A 23847-nucleotide genomic window follows, 5' to 3' on the forward strand; every position below is an offset into this window, starting at 1 on the left:
TATATAATCAATAGAAGAAAATAATAAGATTTAATGTCGACGCGAATTAAACAAGAGATATAAATTGTTCATTAATAAATAAATTTTTATAAATATTGTATCTATAATAATTAATTTTTCGAAATAACCGAAAACTTGGAGATTTTGCCTATAAAATTTTTCTTAAAACAAAATGTTATAGTAATTTTATAAAGAACAAGAAATTTTTTTATACATTGTAAGTAAGGCTGTGTCAAGATTCACTGCCAGTGCTAAAAATATGTAGAATATATGTAACGTAAACTGTACATTTTCAGTGCTAGCAGTGAATTTTAGAACACAGTCTAAATATACGAGTATGTATTGATTTTATAAATAAGAAACCTTGTTCATACCAAGAAATCACTATGATGCATGAAAAAGTGCACAATTGGGCGCATACGGATGCATTCACATTTCTTCTTACTTTTCCCCTCTACTACGCTATCTCTTTGTTTTTCACATTACTCTAAATATGATAATTTCGTTAAATTATAAATTAGAGTGACGAAATTAAAATGAAAATGTTTTAGACAAAAGTACAACACGTGCGATTTCGAAAGGTATGCATTTCGGTACACATTAATTTCTTTTAGGCAGAGACGTCAAAAAGATATGAAAATCATCTCCCACTTCATAAAATGGAATTATACAATTTTTTGCATAATTGGATTGTTCTTAATTATTCTGCATATAAAACTATTAAAATATAGATATCAAAATACCAACAGGTTACAAGTATTTTATAATATTCTTGAGCCTTTCACGAATGCTTTCTATATAAAGATTATGCGTTTCGCGAATCCAGATTCATTCTTGGAATATCAACATTTTCTCCATGTCCAGATCCATTCTTGAAATTCCAACATTTCATGAATGTTGCAATCCATTTCATCAGGGCGAGGAGCAGCCTGAAATTGAACTGTTCCTCCGGGCCGTTCCTTTTTACATTACGCTGTTTGTTGAAATTGTGGGGGGGGGGAGGAAAGAAGAGAATTGTAGATGGGGGGAGAGGTGAGGGAAATTGGTCGATCTTGAATAACCGGAAGAATGGTCTTTTATTTTATTTATATTGTAGCCATTATCTCTATTTAGATTGTTAAAGTGTTTTTGTATCTCTATAGCTTCTCTATACTTTTTTGAAAAGTATGATGTAATGTTGACTACGTGGTCGTTTTATCGAACAGTATTTGATGTCCTGTTTCGATGTTGTGTTCTGATAATGCTAATTGCATGGCGTGTTTTAGTCTGACATTGGTATTTTTTTATCCGTAGGTTGACCATTCTCCCGGTTTCTCCAATGTATACTTGTTCGCAGGAACAAGTTACTTTGTACAGGAACAAAATATTTTGTATACTCTTGCGAAGCTGAATGGACGTCTTTGATCTTTAGGATTTCTTAAGATTTATCCTATCTTTTTAGATTTGAAGATAGTTCGGATATTGTGTGTGTTTAATATCCTACCAATCCGATCTGTTGTTCCTTTGACATATGGGAGAATGAATAGAATGATATGAATCCTTTCGTCTGGTTATGTGTCAGAGACCGTTGTTTTGTTTGCATGTTTAGTGATTATTTTGATTATGTCTTTTTTGTCGTGTCCGTTTTTCTGTAAGGCTAGTTTTAGGTGATTGAGTTCTGTCTGTAGATGCTCTTTGTCAGAGATGGTGAAAGCTCTATGTACAAGTAAGTTGATTATAGATTGCTTTTGTGTTGGGTAGTGGTACGGCTCGGCATGTAAGTATCTATCTGTGTGTGTTGGTTTTCTGTACACTTGATGGCCTAAGATACCATCAGCTTTCTTAGAGACAAGAACATCTAGGAAGGGGAGTTTTCCGTTTTCCTCTATGTGTAGTGAAGTGGATATTTGGACATTGATTGTTGAGAAAAATAAGGAATTTACGGAGTTCGATTCTGCGGAATTTACGAGATATTGAATATTTTATGTCAATATATGCCAGAACAAAGTATTTAATCTCGTAAACTATCATTTTTTGTATTTCTATCTTAATACTTTTGTATGCAGAATAATTAGAGGAATTATATTAAAAAAACCATACTTCCGAGAAAAAAATGTGTGTTTCATATATAATTATATATAAAATATGTCCATTTATATAACATTTTTTCCTGGGTTATATTTAAAAAATCATAATTTGTAACATTATATTGAGAGTGTGTATTAATTTTAAGGGATTTTTTAAATAAAAATACGGCTTTATTATAATAAAATGATTACAAATTGATCATTCAAAATATTGTCCATCGTTAGCCACTACTTTTTCCTATTTTTCTAGTAATGGTAGGTGGATTCCATGTCGAAAATTCGACATATCTTTTGAGGCTATCCACGAATCGACCCATTTTTCGTATCTTTGTAAGAATGAAAACGCTGCTCAGACAGGCCATGAGTCATCGATCGAAATAGATGGTAATCGGAAGGAGCAATATCTGGAGAATACGGTGTGCTAAGACATCCCAGTTAAGCGTTTCCTTGATCGGTTTCGCAGCACGTGGCCGAGCGTTGTCGTACTGGAAAATCACTTTGTCATGTCTGCCGCGTAATCTGGTCATTTTTGCTTCAATGCTCAGTTCAATTGCGTCAATTGTTGTTGGTCGCATTCCGCAGTGATAGTTTCGTTGGGTTGGAGTAGCTCATAATACACTACACCCAGCTAATCCCACCAAATACAGACCATAAGCTTGGCGCCTTCGGCTTTGTCGTCGATGTTGATGGTTTTCCTGGCCTGCACCATGATTTTTTGCGCTTCGGATTACCGTAGCGTATCCATTTTTCATCATCCGTCACGATACGAATTGCAAAAAACTTTTTTTTGTGTCTTTGAAGCAACAATTCACAGGTCATTTTGCGCCTTTCGACGTCCCTCGGCTTCAACTCGTACGGCACCCAATTTCCTTGCTTTTGAATCATTCCAATGGTCTTTAAATGTCTGAAAATCGTTGATCGATCAACATTTAATGATTCTGCAAGTTCTTGCGTTTGACTCGGGTAAAGCTTTCACTTCCTCATCTTCAAACTTTTTCGGTTGGCCTGGATGTTCCTTGTCTTCCGTGTCAAAATCACCTTTTTTATAGTGTCGAAACTAGTATGTACATGTTGAAATCGATGAAGTATAATTACCATAAGCTTCCAATAGCATTCGTTAACTTTCAGCAGTACTTTTCTTCAAACAAAAAAGCAAAGCTTCCCACAAATTGCGTTTTGTTGGCACAAAATTCGACATATTCAATGCTAAAAAAAAACAATGTTGTTTACACTTCGGCAAAATGACACATACTGAAAACTAAAGCCACATGATGGTGCTTTGAACATGAAGGTAGCAACAATCTGGCCTGATGCGATAGTACTAGTTACGCCATTTCTTGAAAATCCTTTAAAATTAATGCACACTCCCAATAATTTTTTTATATTTACGATAATTGCGTCATACGACTCCACTTGCAGCAATGTTTGAATGCATTATCACAATCGCATTCCGAATTAGGATAAAGTTATCGAAATCGCACCTCCTAAATCGAAGTACCTTGTATAAAAATTTAATTATTGTATTTACATACTTTCTTATGGGTTATTTAAAAACGTTACTGCAACGCTACTCTATTATACTCGTGACATGAAGCGCAATAGGAGTGTTAATTATCATTTACATAAATAAAAAATTCTGATAGTTGCTATTTTTCTATATATGTATTTTTCTATATATGTATATAACAGAAAATGTAAGTTAAATAGCCTAAGTCTTGATCATTTGTCGCGTAATTAGAATATTATTAAAATTAAATTAATAGAGTTAAAGTTTGCTTTGCATTTTTATAGATTAAATAAATAAAAATTTTAAAAATGTTCTAGTTTCCTAAATCGCACCATAATGTAATTTTCTAATATTGCCTAATATTTTTACATTTCTTACATTTTTTATTCCATTTATTATTATATATAAAAATGTATATTGTAAATCTACGAAAGTGTTTATTTTGTTTCACATAGAAACTCCTTAAATTACTTTTTGAAATTGTCATATATTTCAGAAATTATGAAAAAAATGTTCTTAAGTTTTTAACACAGCATAATAAAATATAATTTTTTCCTTTTCTTAAATAATTAAAAAATTTTTGCATTATTATATTATTTTAAATGAGGAATATTGGGATGGTGCGATTTAAAAGGATATTCTAGTCCAGAAGCCGAATTTTATACTATTTTTGCGAATTTTTTAGAAATATAATATAATATAAAATTTTTTTAGGTTGAGTTTTTTTCTACATATTTATACATATTTGAAATATGTTTCAGAATTTTTTTATTAAAAAGTAATTAATCAGTATGCGGTGTATAAATAAAGTGATGAAAAAAAAGGTCCGTGGTTGCCACGATTTCAGCTCTTCTGCTCATCTGAAACAAAAACACCAAAAAAAATTCTTAATTAGAATAAGTTTGGTTATAGCAGGTATCAGAATGGAAAAAAATACTGAAAATTTAAAAAATTACGTCATGTCAAAAATTAAGTTTCTATTTTTGCCATTTTTTTCACTAAAATAGTTGTAAAAATTATAAAAAATATATTTCGATTTGATCGTGTTAGGGACTATAGCCATATATAATGTGTGCTGAAAATGTGTATCATATGTTCGATTCGATTGGTCAACTGATTTTCGAGATATCATAGCAGCCAATTTGAAAAACGTGGTTTCGAGAAAAACGCGTTTAAAGTTTTTCGTATTTGCTATATAGAGATAACTTTACTTACAATCAATCAGCTACTCCAGAGCCATAAAGGAAATCTTCCCCCTCTTTGTAAAAATGTTGCAGAAATCCTCTTTCTTTCCTACGATTTGCTTTCTCTTCTTTAGCGAAATCAATAGAGCGCCACTCCGAGCGAGTGATACGAGCTTTGTCCCAGGAGTTTGCGTACAATCTCTGCTTGCTGATAACCATTCTCATTAAAATTATAACTTTTAAAATTGATATGATATATATGAACTCGATTAAATTTCTCACCTTTTTTTATCCATTTTTAATATGATGCGTGTAAATAAATAATTTGCGCATAAACAATCCGCTCGCCTCAACATTTAAAGCCACACTAAACCAAGAAAACAAATGTTTCTTCACAGAAATGTCAAACTTGATCATTAGACAGACTCTTTAGAAAGACCCCATTCCAAATGTACACGGTCTTCTAAGATTTTCCTACCTTAACCGAAATAAAAATGTCGATTAACAATGCTTTATTATGCGTTGCGCGGTCCGAGCGTCGAACCGGAGACCGCTCCCTATTAGATTCTATAATTTTATAAGGACCATTTTTGCTTCAACGTTGAATAACTCGATGAAAAAAAATCGTACGGAGCTTCGTAAAAGAGCAAATTAAAGGTAAAGATTCGCTCTTTCGAATGATGTAAATCGCATTTGTATACAATTTTTATTCCACTCCGTGGAACTTTGCAAATTTCATAAAAAATTTTGAGGTCTCATATATCTTCATTTATGTTTGTGTAACTTCATAAAATTTCCACGAGACCGTTTTTTTAAGTAGCAATCCGAAAAGTAGAGGTTTCTACCAAGTAAAATACTTTTTTACATCCCGTACGATAATTTTTGACGAAGTTATTGTATCTTGAAATTTGCATATTTTTGCAGAGTGAAACAGGTGTTGCGTTAATTTTGTTGCCCAGTGTACTCGTAAATAGCGCCTCAATTATATATATTATATTATAAAATTCTAATAAGAATACTAAATTATATAAATTAAGAAAATAGAGTGAAGCCCGATTGCGCACATTAACAATCGGACACGACAGGATTATTTCCCGATCGGATATGGACTCGATCGGACATGGACCCGATTGGACACATTAGTGATCGGATACATGGTGCAATCGGACACAGACCCGTTTGCACACCGACTTGATTGCGCACGGATCCGATTGCTCACGAACTCGATTACGCACCCGATTGCAGATGCAATTGGATACATAGTGTTGCAATGAGACACAGACTCGATTGTGCATGGACCTGATTGTGCACCGACCCGGTTGCACATCGACCCGATTGCACACCTATCCGATTGCGCGTAGACACGTTTTCACACGGATTTAGTCGGACATACCGAAATAGAAATTTTTGCTTTCTGTACTTTGTCAAACGAACATTCCTGTTGATAAAAAAAATTCTATTTGGCGTTGATATCTGAAGTGATTGAGAATTATTACCATTAGATCTTACTTCATCCCATCAGCTTTCTAATGAATGCATTCTTCTTCGTGATCAACAACGTCTATTTCTGTTTCTATTTAAATTATTTTCGTTCTCATTAAACTCTAAAAGTACGAAAAATACAAAAGTAACTGTAATTCAATTTACTTTATTAGTTAATTATGTATGAACTCATATACAGGGTGTTTTGAATCGATTAAATCATCCATCATGAACAGGTAGAATGGACCGAACTGAGTCGAAAAGTCTTCTACCATTTCGCAGTGTAGTATTTGAGAAAAAAATTATTAAAGACCAATATTCGGCCATTTTTAGTAATTAATATTTTGTTAATTATTACGCAAATTGCGAAATGGTAGAGGACTTTTCGACTTAGTTTGATCCACTCTACTTGCACATGATGGGTGATTTAATCAGTTCAAAACATCCTGTATATGAGTTCATACATAATTAACTAATAAACTAAATTAAATTATTATACATTTACCTTTTATATTTTTTCTACTTTTAAAGTTTAATAAGAACGGAAATAATTTAAATAGAAACAGAAATAGACGTCGTCGATAACGAAGAAGAATGCATTCATTAGAAAGCTCATGGGATGAAGTAAGATCTGATGTTATCAATAATTGTCAATTATTTCAGATATTAACGCCTGAAAATAGAATTTTTTTTTATCAATAGGAATGTTCGTTTGAACAATGTTCGTTTTTACAAAGTATAGAAAGCAAAAATTTCTATTTCGGATCGGTATGTCCGACTGAGTCCGTGTGTAAACGTCTTTACGCGCAATCGGGTCCGTGTGCAAACAGGTCCATGTCCGATTGCAACACCATGTGTCCGATTACTAATGTGTCCGATCGGGTCTGTGTCCGATCGAATCCGTGTCCGATCGGGAAATCCTGTCGTGTCCGATTGTTTATGTGCGCAATCGGGATACTCCAAAAAAAAAAAAAATAACATGAACCATATAGTAATATTGTAAATGACAATTTTATTATTTAATTATTTACTTTACTCAGATAATAAAATGTTGGCAGGATGTCGACAGGTAGCAGATTTGATCAAAAGATATTAGCAGGCCACAACTGTCATTAGCAACTGATCACAAAATGTCGCATCCTATTGTGCCAATAGAATTTGTTAACATTCTATGCAAACAGACGGCAGCAGAAATCAAACAGACACATTTGCTGACAGATTTTGATAACAGATTGACAGTAGAAACCGAACAAGATCTGTCCTTTTTTTTAAATCGACTTAGTTTCTTATAAGAAATTTTGCGTATATATATATATATAAACAGTTATATATATAATTATACATAATTATATATTTATATATACTAGTATGAAAACTGGAAACAATCAATACAGTTTTATTGCTAAAATATTACTGATTAGTTTTACATTTCAAAATACTCTTGAGAAAGTTATAGAATAGTCCAAAAAATATGTGGAGAATCAGAAAGCACACTCCGAAAGAGCTTGGGAATCTCTAAGAGATTTGCCTATTCGATTTACATACGCCAATTCTTATAAGATTCTTGGACGTTTTCTTCGTTTATCCGAGAATCCGTGAAAAGGCCGTATATGAAAATGGCAGAATTGTTCGGTTTCTGCTCACAATCTACAAGTTATACAGCAGATTCTGTTCGATTTCTGTTGCCAATTTGCTGACATAGCATGTCAGCAGGCTTTGTCATATTTTTGACAGCAGTTTGCTAACATTGTCTGACAGTACAAACTCTGTGTACAATTTGTTGCCTTTCTGCAATCAGAAATTGGTAGCAGATTCTGCTCAAAATCTGGCTCTTCAGATTTGACTATCTGTGTACTTATTGTTTTTATTAAATTTTATAATATATAGTTACAAATTTTTATATGCATTTTTCATTTATTTTCTAAGTTCGAACTCAATGCTTGCGCCTTTTATTGCAAATTACAAGTGATTTTCTTCTTAGAAGAAACTGAATTCTACTATATCCTTCTGGTAATAATGCCGCGTACTGCTCGTGCTAAGTGACTTTAGAGAAAAGGTTTTGAATGTATTCCTTAAAGTTACTTTAACAATTATTAATTAGTTATTATGATATAGAGTGCTTTATTAACAAAAATTTTTTTGTCTAAACTGTAAAAAAATAATTGTTATATCTATTTGCATAAAATCCATGTAACTAACTCAATGTAGTTGAGTCACTATTTCACTACTAATTAATAGTGCTCTTACATTATTACCGTGACTATATTTTTTATAATATTGTTGTACGCTAGAATTTCCCCTGAATTGAGTGCCGGGCCGTCTGTTATGGCTCTGAAGGTCTCTGAAGGTCTCTGAATGGTCTGTGAAGGCAGAAGAGGATCTTCCCCTTGACGATTTCGTATTCTACGTTCTGTTGTCTTTGGCTCTGTTCTGAATCTTTGACATCTGTCAATAAGAAAACTTGTTCTCTTTCTCTAAGCTGTGTAATATTTATTGCCGTGAGCGAGCCTCGTATAAGAAGAGTCCGCAAGAGTTTCACAAGTGCGCCTTTTGTTACGTGTGTGTAACAATATTCAGTACTATTTCAGTTGCTATTACTTTGTAAAACTTCAGATACTTAAATTGCAAAAGTTGTCAAATTTATAGTTGCCACTATTATTTCGTTTTCTCTCAAGAATGCGTTCCAAAATTTGACTCTGTCAACTTCGAGTATCCTTTATTTTTATTCGACATTCGGTGATCAACAAGCATAAAATGATACTCGAGTTGACAGAGTTGAATTTTGGAACGCAACCCAGTGCGGTGTACTGTAACTTTCAAACCATATAACTCGAAAAGTACTTAAGGCTCCTGTCTAGTCGTGGTGATCATGTTGAAATCGTGACATCATAAGCGAGAAATGACACGTTGATTTTTCACGCGTGTCATTATAAATAAAAAAAAATTGAATGAAATGAAATAATAAGATCGCTTTAAAAAAATTGTGAAAATTGAAGAAGACTCTCCTTACCTCTCTTTACAATCATCAATAAATAATCATAAAAGGCACGTAAAGTGAAAGCTTTTTCGATAGGAAACACATGATTTGACAGCTGTTGAAAATAGTGAAAAATATGCTTTTACATATAAAATTCCAAAATAACTTGTCTCCATAGATTTTTACAATTTTGATAAGTATGAGACAAGTTACAGTTTTACATAATAACAAAATGGCACGCAAGAACAAATTTTGATGTTACTCAATATGTTATTCCTTTTCATGCCATAAGTTCAACCATTTATCGTAGCGAGGCGCTGTAACATACATATGCTCACCTTCGGCGAGTCGAGAGCACATGTACATGGATTCGTCTCTGTGTGTGTGGTCACCGGTTTCGCCAGACCGCTATCTGATTCTGTGTTGTCAACGTAGAGTTCTTAGCTAAATATTTAAGAGGAAGAATATTTTATAATAGTGTTTTGAATAGTTTTCGAGGTAAGCTATGAGAACATGTAATGAAAAATGAATGCTTTCATTTAAAAAACTCAAAGTAATCTTGTCCTAATCTTGACAACGCCACTCAAGGTACCATCTTATGTCCCTCTCAAAGTTACAAAGCTTTTGTCTCAAGCATTTTTCCCTAAAATGTTCAAAAGATATTTGAGATGATCAATTAAAATGGCACATGCTGTGTATATACAATATATAATATATAGGGCGTTTGATAATTAACGATAAAACTCTCGCATAGAAGTAGAATGGATTAAACTGAGAAGTCCTCTACCATTTTGCATTATTTAATGAGTTATTAATTTATGAAAATACCTAAATTTACCCGTACTATCACCAAATGCAAGCGTGTAGCGAGATAAGACCCGGCGATTAGCAAAACGCGCGTTCGCCGTTGCTAGGCATGTTAATGCCAATGTCGCTTGTAAACAACGTATTTATTATAGCGATTATATTAGCGATTATATTATATTAGCGATGACGAGCATGCATCTTTCTGGGCGGTCTTATCTCATCGCGCGCTTGCGTTTGGCGGTAAGTCGGGCGTATTGGACTATTTTCATAAATTAATGACTCGTTAACTAATGCGAAAAATATAAAATAATAGAGGATTTTTCTACTTATTGTCAGTTTAGTCCATTCGATTTGCGAGAGTTTTATTGTTAATTATCAAACCTCCTGTATATTGTATATACACAGGGTGTGTCATTTTAATTGACAACCTCAAATATCTCTCGAACACTATTTTAGGAAAAAATGCTTGAGACAAAAGCTTTATGACTTCGAGGGAGACATAAGATGGTACCATTGATTTGATCTTGGGTGGCGTGTCAAGGTTAGGGCAAGATCACTTTGAGTTTTTAAAATTAAATAAAAGCATCCATTTTTCATTACATGTCTTCGTAGCTTACTTCAAAAACTATTCAAAACACCCTAAAAAAAAGTATTCTTTCATTAAGGCTCCTGAATATTTAGCTGAGAACTCTGCGTTGACGGTGGCAACACAGAATCAAATGGTGGCCTGGCGAAACCAATAGCCACACACACAGGCACGAGTTCATGTATGTACATATGCTCTTGGCGCGCTGAAGGCGAACACATGTATATAGGTTTGTGTGTGTGTTACAGAGCCTTGCTACGATAAATGGCTATACTTGTAGGCGTAGAAATAAAGCGTCAATTAGGTGTGCCAAGATTAACAGCACACAGAATTCTGAAATTTTTTAGATACTATCCTTACCATATTAGTTCAGGCCTTAAGCGAAAACGATCGAAGGCAGAGAGTTGAATTCTGTCGATGGGCTGCAAAGCGAATTCCTGGTATCTTCAATTTCGTTATGTTTAGTGATAAATCAACGTTTTACAGCAACGGTATATTAAATCGACACAATCATTACTGGTCGATGCGAAATCCAAGATGGTTCCAACAAGTTAACAATCAACATCGCTTGTCTTTAAATATATAGTGCGGAATTTTAAATGGACAGATCGTTGGTCCTTATTTTTTTAATCGTTACCAAAGAAAATTATTTACATTTGATTCAAAACAGACTGCCAAGGCTGTTACCAAATATTGACCTCGATACGCGATTAAAGATGTGGATTCAACACAACGAAGCACCACCGCATTATTTTCGCATTGTAAAATTTTCTAAATACACGCTGTGCACATCGATGAATTAGTCGCGGTGAATATGTCGCCTGGCCTCCAAGATCTTCGGATCTTACACCTGTAGATTTTTATTTGTGGGACTATCTTAAAAATATTGTTTTTCGAAATCCGCCAACAACGAGAAATAATATGAAGAGATAAATAAGAAATGCTGCCGCAGTATTCCGTAATGTGTTATTGCATTACAAGAAACAAATTTTCTTCAGAGAATAAGATTATGTCGCGAAGTTAATGGTGCTAATGTTGAGCACCTATTAAATTGAAATTTCGTGTATAATAATATCTTTCTCCTTTTAATGTAATATCTCTTTAAATAAAGAGTTTAGACCAAAAGTATTCTAGTACTTTTTTACGTAAAATTAAATATTTTTTTCGATTATGTAATAAAAAATACCACATTCCATTAAAAAAAATAAAGTTGATCTTTAAACGCTGTACACGGGAACTTCAAGGTCACCACATTATGGCTCCCTCGAAATCCAATTACTTTTGTCTGAAACATTTTTCTCTAAAACTCCACGATTTCCTAATATTTGATTGTCAAATTAAAAATGAGATACCCTGTATATGTATACAGGGTGTTTCAATATTCGTGCCCACAAAGTACAAGACGTTACACTTTATCTAAAAGAATAGTTAAACAACTTTTTCTTTTTGCAAAATTGCGTCTGACAAATAGTTTTTACAGGAGAGCAGTAGTTTTTCTTGTAAAAAATAAACAGAGAATTAGCTTAAAATACCATAACTCCCCACCAAACGAGAATGGATTGAAATGAATTAAAATAGATTCAAATTTTCAGAAATATTGATTCACGAATGTTAAAATGAATGCTTTTCAATCGTGAATGCATTTTTATTCATTTATAGGAATTGCATGGAGCATATCTCTATACTTTTTAATCTATTCTATTTAAAAATAATATATATTACTTTTTCTGTGCATTGTGAATACTGTTTAATACAAAATTTTGAATAGGAAATACAGTTTTTTAATCCAATTGCATCCAATTGAATCTAATTGAATCCAATTGAATCCAATTAAATCCAAAAAAAGTATTCGCTATTTAAAATACGCATTCGGATGGAAAAAAATTTCAATCCATTTTAATTCATTCTCGTTCGCTGGGTAGTGACTATATTATTAATAATATTACATCGTAATTTAAATGTTTGTTTCCTAAATCAGTTTTATTTATATTATTCTTTTCTTAGTTTTTTCATAATACGGTTTTAAATATAAAATCGGGATGCATAAACCGGCACACCTGTCTGTAAAACAAATCATGAGCTAACTTAATCTTTGTAACGTTGCTTTATAGGCAGTTATTATATATCAAATAACTCTATCGGAGCTCAAGGCAATGGTACATATATTGGAAAACTCTTTGAAAACTGTCGCGTTACACATATTTGCATCTTGTAGAACAACATTAAAGTAAATACGCAGATTATTCAACAAAAATGTTTTATATTGAAGTGAAAAGATTCTGGAAAATCTTATATACCTTCACTTATAGGTATTTTATACAAATAATTTCTGTAAAAGAGAAAAAGAATAGGAATATGTGGCGCATTGTTGTCCACTGTGTCAGTTTTGAAGCCTATTTTATCAGACGCTTATTTTATTATACTTATTATAGTATAATAAAAACAGTATTATAAAAACTGCTTATATTATCTGATAGAAGACACTTTTTAATTTGTATTTATGTATTTAAAATTTTATTTTTACCTTTTGTTAAAGAAATATAGTCTAAAAACAAAGTGATATGTCAGAATCGGCGGCTTTCTCCTACTATTTAACTATCATAGTTGTGCAATATTTAAAAGAATAGAACGTTCAACAAAGCTCACCAAGCATATTATTATTTACATTTGTCTTTACTTTCAGATAGATCTACGAAATTAGACAATCTTTTATTCATTTATTTATTATTATGTAAAAAATGAAAGCAATATTTATTTTGTAATTTTCATTTTTTAAGCAATATAATACGGAAAAAAATCATGATCCAGTTCATAGTTGATTTTTATAATTTAAAACGCCTTAAGTATAGACTTAAGCAGTTGTAAACTAATAACACAAAGCCGTATTAATATCTTAAAATATTGTTTATAAACACAATCAAAGATTAGACACAAGTGAACAAGGAACGCACGCCGATTCTGAGTGCCACATAGATTAGAGCGCTTACTCGTTGACTTCAATATGCTCTCTTGCAAAAACTACTTATCAGACGCAATCTTGCAAAAGGAAAAAGTTGTTTCTTTTAACATAAAGTATCATATTTTGTACTTGTATACGTGAAGTTTTCCGTCTATCGCAATATGTACACAGGGTGTTTTCAGAATACTTCATGTGCAGACTAAACTAAGTCGAAAAGTCCTGTACCATTTTACAATTTTCCCAATGGTTAACAAGATATTAATCTTTAAAGATAACCGAATATTCGCGTCCGTCCTATTACTGCCAAGTATATACGCCTATCGATCGCTTAGCGCCTGGGACGCGGGGACCCGGCAAACGAGAATGGATTAAAATGGATTGAAATTTTTTTCTATCTGCGTTTTAAATAGCGAATACTTTTTTTTGAATTTAGTTGGATTCAATTAGATTCAATTGCAAGTCTGTGTTGATCCGTATCAGCGAACGTACATTATAATCGATACACAATGTCCTTCTTACACATCTGCGTTCCACTAAACTTTATATATTCTAATGAGTTTTCATACTTATATGGACACACTTGTTTGAATAATTTACACATGATTTTTGAACTTTTTCCAAGAGATATGAAACACATTTGACTGTTCAATCGTATGTGAATAATGTCAAATTCTACATCAAGACTCACTCGTACTGTGATCATAGTGAATATACGAACATTTCCGATAATTAATTTTGTACAGCAATTTTTATGATAAGTTAATGTCTGAAGAGAGCTCAATCCGGTAGCCGAAATTTGTAATTTATTTGTATTTAAACTGAGTTTTTTATTTTATTATTATACATTCAATTATTATTTCAATTTTACTTTTTTCTATTTGTAATTTATTCTTTTTAATTGTGTGACAATTTAAAAAATGTGTTTGAACTCTTACTTTGCCCTTTATTTATTGTTATTTATTTTGTATAGAAAGAGTCCTTCAATCTGTTAAATGGATGCAATTGGATTGAAAAATGCATTTCCTAAATTTTGAATTGAACATTATTCACAATGCACAGAAAAAACTATTATAATATTATTTTTAGATTGAAAGGCGTAGAGATATGCCTCATGCAATTCCTATAAATGCATTCAGGATTGAAAAGCATTTATTTTAATATTCGTGAACCAAAATTTCTGAAAATCTAAATCTATTTCAATTCATTTCAATCCATTCTCGTTTGCTGGGGAGTGAGGATGACCTGGCGATATAAACTTATAAGATAGACGGAGCATTCATAAAGAAGCTGAAGACTTGATAGAAAGAGAAATAGTTGCAGAGCAGTCTTCTTCTTTTCTATAATAGTAATGAATTGATTGGTAGCCACAGCAAGCTGGGGAGTGGCCGAGAGCAACGAAGATAAACGTCCGAGAGTCAATGGTCTTAAGTTGTGGTCTTACGCTTAAGCTGATTCGTCCCCACCACTCATTGCGAAAGAGAAAAACTAAGAATTAGAGCTGTCCTTCAATGTTGTCTTCAGCTTCTCTCGTATGAACGGTTCGTTTACCTCATAAGTCTATGTTTGGCAAGCGCGCTGATCAAGTTTTGGCGTTTTAAAGCTCACGGCGCGGGGAGCTTGCCAGGCCATCCCCAGACGCCATAAGTAGGCGTACATCTGGCACTAATAGGCCTTAAAGATTAATATCTCGTTAATTATTGGGAAAATTATGAAATCGTAGATGACTTTTTGATTCAGTTTAGTCCGATCTACATACGCATGAAATATTTGGTAATTATTCTGGGACACTGTGTGCGTGCGTGCGTGCGCGCGTGTGTATTTCAAATCGGCGGATCAAAATTTTGTTGTTAGAAGTATTTCGCCCGTAATATAAGTATTTTACACCCGTATTCATAGTCCTTCCTTATTTTAAGGATGGAGGAAAATCCTCCATGAAGGATTCCTCGATTCTCTAACGCCTCCTTGTTTCATAAATGAATCTCAAGTCTGCCTTCCCGAAGGAAGGAATATTTTAGGGATTTTAGTAACCTACTGAAGCATGTCAAAATATGTAGTGCAATATATACTCGTATATGCAAACCTAATATCATGAATTACGAATAATAAAGGTTATAAAGGCATTGTTAATTAAATAAAGTCGTGATTAAACATTTTGCAACAATAATGGATAAAAATAAAACAAAGAACTGGAAAGGATACGGGCAGTAAGAGTCAAGCGCAGAAGACGTCGCGCAAATAATATATCTATGAAGTGTGAAACTTCTTTCTTCACTAAAATGCGCTTACATGTTTCGGCTCACTTTTGAACCCTCTTCAGAGACAACACAAATTAACATAAATAAATTGTGAATAAAAAATTATCCTATCATGATGAGCTCGAGAATTTAAATACCAGAATTAAATCCAAAAAAGTGAAAGAAAAAGAAAAAAGAAAAATGAACAAAAAAAAAAGAAATAATGGAAATATCGAAATAGAGAATATGAAAAACTGATTTATCAAAAACCTTAAAATTATAATTAATTATCTCGAAAATAAGGATGCTCACTCTGATCACAAATCACAAACTATATTGCAAACATTACCATGAATTATTCAAAATCCGGTTCTCGATATTTTGGCCAGTCAGTATCAGACACAGTGAGTCACTTTTAGTTTTAGCTAGTATTATTGAAGCTTACAAATAAAAAATTTTACATTGAAACGTTAATCAATTCCACGAAAATGAAAGTTGGAAAATAATCATAAATCACGCCAGAAACGCTCATTACTGCGTACGACATTGACTAACTGGACGTGACAACAATTCAAGCCTTTATAGCTTTTCTGCGATCGGAAGATAGGCCTTGGGAAGCTCCTCCATATCCGTCTGCAAGTTGAGTCCGTGTGTCTGTCTCCTGATGAATATCATCTCCGAAATCAATCCTTTAGGGATATGAATGATAGGATTATTTTTACTCGTGCGGATAAGCAGAATGTGACGGTAGCATTGGATAGACAGGTGTACATTTCCAGGGAAAATGAGATGCTTTAGGATGTAAATTACGAGATAGTTGAAAGGGATCCGACGAGGAGGATAGAATAACGGGCTTACGCGCTTTATTAGTTAGTTGGAAAGAAAAAAGTATATAAGCTAAATCCAGATATACAAGTTTGTTAAGTAATGATGGGATACTTCCGAGAGCCTACGCTCTTCCGAAAACATAAGCAGGACTGCCTCTTTCGTATAATAGTTTCTTCGATAAATAGCCCTTTCTATTCATTAGCAGTGTTTCTTCATAATATCATCATAAAAATAATTCCTAAGGCTGATAGTCATATCGAAAATAGTTTTAAATTTGTTAAGGAATTTGAGTGATTTTAGAGCGTTTTTAGTGATGAATTTTAGTTAATGTTACTGGAAGTTATGAGCCTCTCTACTAACGTCTCCATTGACTATGCGATGGACCGTATTAAAAACCATTGGCGATTTATTTCTAGAGATTGTTGTTTACCGGAGGAAGAATTCATCAAAGCGATTCAGTTTGTTTTAGATTCTATTTTCTTTGTTTTTGATAGTGTTATATATAGGCAGAAATACGGGATTCCTATGGGCATTATCTCCCGTCATCGCGGATCTAGTTATGCGAAAGCTGGAAGTTAGAGCTTTGTCTTTGATTCGGTTTTTGTTGTCCTTTTACTATAGATTTGTTGACGACACATTATTGGCGGCACCTGCGTTTTCGGTTAGTTCCATTCTTGATATTTTTAATTCTTAGCATCCTAGGTTTCAGTTCACTATGGAGGTAAAGGGTGATAGATTGAATTTTTTGGATGTTACAGTGATTAGGGATAATGAGTTGATAGAGTTCAATTGGTACCAAGCCGACTTTTTCGAGTAGATATTTGAAATTTTGATCACAACATCCTGTTTCTTAAAAAATAGATCGCGGAATTAGTTGATAGTAGTTTTGTTTCCGAATCCTAAATTTCACCTTGATAATTTGTGCTTCATTATTAAAGTATTGTTAGAGAATGATTATCCATTGAACTTTATATTTGAGAATATAAACAATATTTGAGAATATTAACAATCGTTTGAAGAAAATTATTATAAATAGGAAGAGTGTTGTTAATAATAGAGTTGAAGCAGTGCAGTTCGTGCCACCACCTTCGTGGTTCATTGTTCTTTTCGTTCATATTACTGAGAAGTATAGCAGATTGAAGGTATCGTTCTATAGTACTAATAAATTGCGAGAATTCATTAGGGTGCATAAAGACTCTTTACCGCGTGATAAGAAGTTGAATGTTGTTTATAAGATTCTCCCGATCCTAGACAAGCTGTAAAAGCTTGAGTTGTTGTCATGTCTAGTCAGTCAGTGTCGTTCGTACGTAGTGAGTTTTCTGGCGTGATTTTTAATTACTTTCCAACTTTCATTTTCATTGATTAACATTTTAATGTAAAATTTTTCATTTGTAAGCTTCAATAATACTAGTTAAAACTAAAAGTGACTCACTGTGTCTGATACTGACTGACCAAAATATCGAGATTCGGATTTTGAATAATTTATAATAATGTTTGCAATATAGTTTGTTATTTGTGATCAGGGTGAGCGTCCTTTTTTCAGGATAATTAATTATAATCTTAAGGTTTTGATAAATTAGTTTTTCATATTCTTTATTTCGATATTTCTATTATTTCCCTTTTTTTGTTTATTTTTCTTTTTTCTTTTTCTTTCACTCTTTTTAATTCTGGGTTTAATTCTGGTATTTAAATTGTCGAGGTAGGGGAGCTCACCATAATAAGATAAATTTTTATTCACAGTTTATTTATGTTAGTTTGTGTTGTCTTTGAGGAGGGCTCAAAAGTGAGCCGAAACATGTAAGCGCGTTTTAGTGAATAAAGAAGTTTCACACTTCATAGATATTTTATTTGCGCGACGTCTTCTGCGCTTGACTCCTGCCCGTATTCTTTCCAATTTCTTTGATTTATAAGGAGTCTTGGTTAGTCTGATTTAACTGACAATGTCTGTGCGAATAAAACTGCTTCTTGGCTTATGGTACCATATATTCCTCGTCACACATTAGTCGATACACAATGTCCGTTTCTCACGTCTGCGTTCCACTCGTCTTTATATTTTTTAAATACTTTCGTTATACGTATATGGATACACTAGTTTTAATAATTTACACATGTTTTTTGGTGATTTTATTTCTTATCATAATTCCGGTTGTTAATTTATTTAAGTTTACTTTTTTCATAAGAAGTTTTTTCTTTTTTATCTAAAACTTTTCTAAGAGATATGACACATTTTTGACTGTTCAATCGTACGTGAATAATGTCCAGTTCTACATCGAGACTCAACTGAACTGTGGATATTATAATTTGCGAACATTTTCGATAATTATTTCGTAATACTATTTATTCCAGTATGTTTTAACGTCTGAAGAGAGCTCAATTCGGTAGCCGAAACTTGTAATGTTATATTTTATTTCACTTTTATTATTTTTTTTATATATCTTTTCTTCTTTTTTATTTTTTTCTATATTTGTAATCTATTATTTTAATTGTATGACTTTTTTAAAGAAATGCGTTGACTTTTACTTTGCCCTTTATTTATTGTTATTTATTTTATATAGGAATAGTCCTTGAATTTTTGTTATTAGTTTGATTTGTTATATGGATAAAAATAAAACTAATAGCGAATTTGATTGGACGCACTCATTGTGCACTGATGCACATTAAAACTGTTGTACATATACAAAATAATGTAAATATATGTTTATAAATAAACATGGAAATTGATTAAATTGTAAAATACTCAATATATTTTATTGTATTGTTAAAATATGTATTTCATAATTCGAAATATTTGCATTTTATTTTTATACTCAAATTAAATCAGTGTACAACGGCTTTATGCATCAGTGCTTTCAATCGGATTCGTCATAACGCTTATTATACAAAGACGGAGAAAATACTTTTAATGCAGTTTATTTCCGAAAAAAAACTAGAATAGAAAATAATTATCAATGCGACAGATCTAAATTAAAAGCTATCGAAAATAAAAAGACTAGTGCGACGAACTAAATTTGATGGTTTTATTGGTTATGAAGGCTGCTCTTTCTCCTCAAGGAAACTCCTTCCTTGTGAAAAGGAAGCTAATAAGGTTCCTTGTTTGGTCAAGGAAAGTTTATGAAACATTAAATAAAGAACAAGGAGTCCTCCTTCCTTAAGGAATAAGGATATTATACCCTGAATACGGGTATTAGTTCTTAAGATATTATTTGCGCGACAATACCGTCCAAAAGTTTAAATCACATCACGATGCTTGGTAGCGATACCTCATTCCCGTCAAAGAGAAAACTTTCGATTGTGCCTGTCCAAGGCTGCACGCACACGTGGAAAGAAAATGAATACATATATACAGATACATGCAAACTAACATCGGTTCTGTCAAATGTTTGCTAGCCGTTCCCTCTACTTCTCATAACTCTCTTCAGTCGCTTCCATATGCCAAACAAAATCGAAAAATTGCGTTCTTTTCGCGGCTTTATTTTCCTAATTAAACAGTCAAAAATTATGATCTTTTTTTATAATATTTGTTTTATGTTCCTCTATCGCGTGCTCATTTTTTGTAACAATTCTAAAAATGATATATGGATGCTATAATTAAAAATTTTAAAGCTGAAAACACAATAGACACAGACAATAAAAATAGAAAACAGAGAATATAAGTTCCGAACCATAAAAAAAATATAAATCAAATATAAATTCGATATTATACCCCAGAGCTCTGAGTGGATATTATGCCCCACAGCTCGTTATTCCCTGTTCCTATTGCCTGTGTCTATTCCAGCTATTTCCAGCTTAATTTGAGTTGCGTATATACATCATATGTTAAAACTGCACATTTTAATTGCAATTATCTCAAAAACTAGATAGTCTATATGTTTCTAATTATATACAAACATAAAGAGCATTTCAACTTATGGCGTTTTCGATCCGATCGAGTTTGCACCTGGGTTGGAAAATATTTTGCTATTGGTTGACACGCTATACTAATAAGAGAGCACAAAACGTCATTAATTGGTGCAAATCTGCCCAATAAGGAAAAAAATATTTGAAAAAACGTTTTTTTAAACATTTTTAAAAAGATAATGAGAAAAGTCTCCTTTTTTTCATTAAAAAAACATTAATTCATACGTTAAAAAAAATGTTTGTTTAATGCTTAAAAAAACATTTTTTTAATATTTCAAAGAAATGTTTTTTTTTAATGTTTAAAAAACGCTTTTTTAAAAATTTGACAAAAATGTTTTTATAATGATAAAAGTAACGTTTAAAATAACAAGAAAAGTTTTTCATTAAAAAAATGTTTATTTAAACGTATAAGTAACGATTTTTTAAAGTTAAAAAAACATTTTTTTATGTTAAAATTATTTTAACAAAATTAGAAAAAATATTGTACAACGCAGAATATCTTTTTTAATTTATTATTTTTTATCGATAGTAAATTTAACCTTTAGACAATCAATTTTATTAATTAATAGCAATTTTTAATTATATTTTTATCTTTTTTACTTACCGGGTTTTGAACTTGGAATCTCAAGGTTATGAGTCTCATACCTTATCCATTATAATTGTCACTTATATTATAATTGCCACTTATAATTGTCGATGGACACAGTTCTTATTGTCAATAAATGATATACTTAACGCAAATATATTGGATTAATTTTTTTTTCGTGTTTATTTTTTTATTCCGACCTATTTTTTATTAATTTAAATTTTAGAAAATAATAAAATTTTTTACAATAAATCTTTATATTAAACGTCAAATAAATGTTTTTTAATATATTTTAAATAAATAAATAACGTAAAAGAAACATTTAATAAACAAAAACGTTTAAAAATATTCCATTGAATCATTGTTTCAAACAAAAAATTAATGTATAACGAACACTTAATAAACGTTAAATAAACATTTTTAAAAAATCTTATTTTAAAAACGAATTATAAACCTAAAATTCATTATGAATAAATGTAAAAAAACATTTCCTCTCCATTAAGATATAATGATCCAACGTGAAATAAATATTTAGAAAAGGTTTCTTCAAGCCATTATCTTAAATAAACAATTGATGTAAAAAAACATATTTAATAAACGTTAAATAAGCATTTCAAAAATATTTCTTCAAATACTGTTAAATAAACATTAAAAAAATGTTTTTTTCATCGTCATTTGAAATAAAAAATTAATGTAAAACAAACATTTCATAAACGTTGAATAAAAGTTTAGAAAACATTTCTTCGAAACATTATTTCAAACGAAAAATTAGTATAAAATTAACAAACATTTAATAAACATTAAATAAACGTTTAAAAAATGTTATTTTGGAAATGAATCATAAAACGTAAAATTAATTAAAAACAATAATTAGAAATTTAGAACAAGGCTAATGAGAGCCTAACGCTGATGTAAGAGCGAAGAGTTAGGAGATGCAGATAATACTCAGATGTTGGCGGTTGTCTTTATTTATTGTATCGAACATTTCGGTTCACTTTGGAGTTATCTTCAGCAAAAAAGTAGAATATAATACATCGTTAAAAGTACGTCACTCGCAGATTAACAGAAATGCAGTAATCAATACACTCAACGGGAAATAAAGAAGTTCACAAACATTGATTCACAATTTTCATAAGATATATAATAAATTAATTTAATTTAGTTTACTTTATTGTAAAGCTATATGAAAAAGACTACATGTTAACAGAGTAATAGACATAAAATAAATGATGCAATAGACTATAGTTAACATAAACATAAATACAATAGACAATAGTAGCTTACAAATGGTTAGGCGTCAGCAAAATTGCTATTACAAAGCTTACCAGTAACAAAACCAAAATAAGACATAAGAGGTAAACTAATAGCTAAAATCATACACACATACATCCACACACATACACTCGCAAACACACTAATTACATCAGTCTTGTTTAAATACTGTGAGAGACGCAATGAAATAAATAATAAGATAAATAATAAGATAAATTAAAATTTCAAACGACACGTCAAGATGAACTAATACGATATTATCCGAGGAACGATTTGTTTTAATTACAGCCTTGTTCTGAATTTCTAATTATTGTTTTTAAGATTGAGAGTTCTTATTTATATATTTATATATTTATGTAATTGTTTAAAATTAATTACAAATAAACGTTTAAAAAATGTTAAATAAATATTACTTTAAAAACGAATCGTGAAATGTGAAATTAATGAATAATAAACATTTAAAAAACGTTCAAAAAACATTTTCTCCCCATTGGGCGGTCGGGGAAAATATCACTACTTGTATTTAAATTTATAACACATTTATAAAAAAATCATTTTATGCTACCTTAAACATCTATTGGTTATGTTTAGTCTATAGTGTATAACGTATTTCTTGCCTTTGAGTTGATCAAATTCCAATAGCGTTGTCAGGAGAGATAAGGGATTCGAAAGGGCGGGGAAGATAGGATTCAGTTATTCTTGAGTCATGGAAAATATTGTTAAATTTACAATTTCCTTTTTTATTGCGCGTGCAGAAATCGTCACCAGACAACAAAAGAACTTTAAAACGTCAAGAATTACTTTTTAAGCTTTCATGGGTATTTTCTTCAGAGGTGTCAAAGGGTTTGCGGCCAGTTATCGCATTATTAGTTGCTATGATCCATTGCTGATGTCAACATTTCGTGAACTTTACTGTTTACTTTATCGAGGCGAAGAGTGCGCTTCTCATCCAGATGAAGTAAAGACAAGGTTCACGAAACGTTGACGTTAACAATAAATCACGATGCGATGATAACCCTTTGACAGCTTTGAAAAAAATAAATAAGTATTTTAAAGATTAAAATTTGTACTTTAACATGCTTTTGGTCAATTTTTAAACAATTTTTATATTTACAAATCTGTATCTCTGTAAGAAAATCGAATTACGTTGTTATGTTCTTCAAAATTACGTACATTCAACAGTCTGTAGTTCAATAAAAAATTTTTTTCTCAAAAAGTTTAATACTTTTTACAAAAAAGAATAGTTTTGTCTACAAAATGCTATCTTAAAAATTTTCTTACAATTTTTCTTGACCGAATTATGCGACTTTGAAGCTAAACCTGCATGTATTTCTTATAATCAATGTTAAAATTCGACGAAAAATTATAATAAAGATTTAAAAAAGCATTTTGAAATTCAATGTTTGTATATTAACATGGTTTTGATCGTTTTTAGATTTAATTCTGTGGAATTGGAAAGAAA

The 23847-nt window shown here is 31.5% G+C and overlaps 1 protein-coding gene across 3 annotated transcripts in view; it reads left to right on the forward strand.

The window, feature by feature from the left end:
• The window catches only part of LOC108747778 (G protein-activated inward rectifier potassium channel 3-like), a 69815-nt gene that overhangs the window by 36072 nt on the left and 9896 nt on the right, over positions 1–23847 (forward strand). The window lies entirely within an intron of this gene.

The sequence above is a fragment of the Trachymyrmex septentrionalis genome, unplaced genomic scaffold (assembly GCF_001594115.1).
Source record: "Trachymyrmex septentrionalis isolate Tsep2-gDNA-1 unplaced genomic scaffold, Tsep1.0 scaffold108, whole genome shotgun sequence".
In the NCBI taxonomy this organism is placed as follows: Eukaryota; Metazoa; Arthropoda; class Insecta; order Hymenoptera; family Formicidae; genus Trachymyrmex; species Trachymyrmex septentrionalis.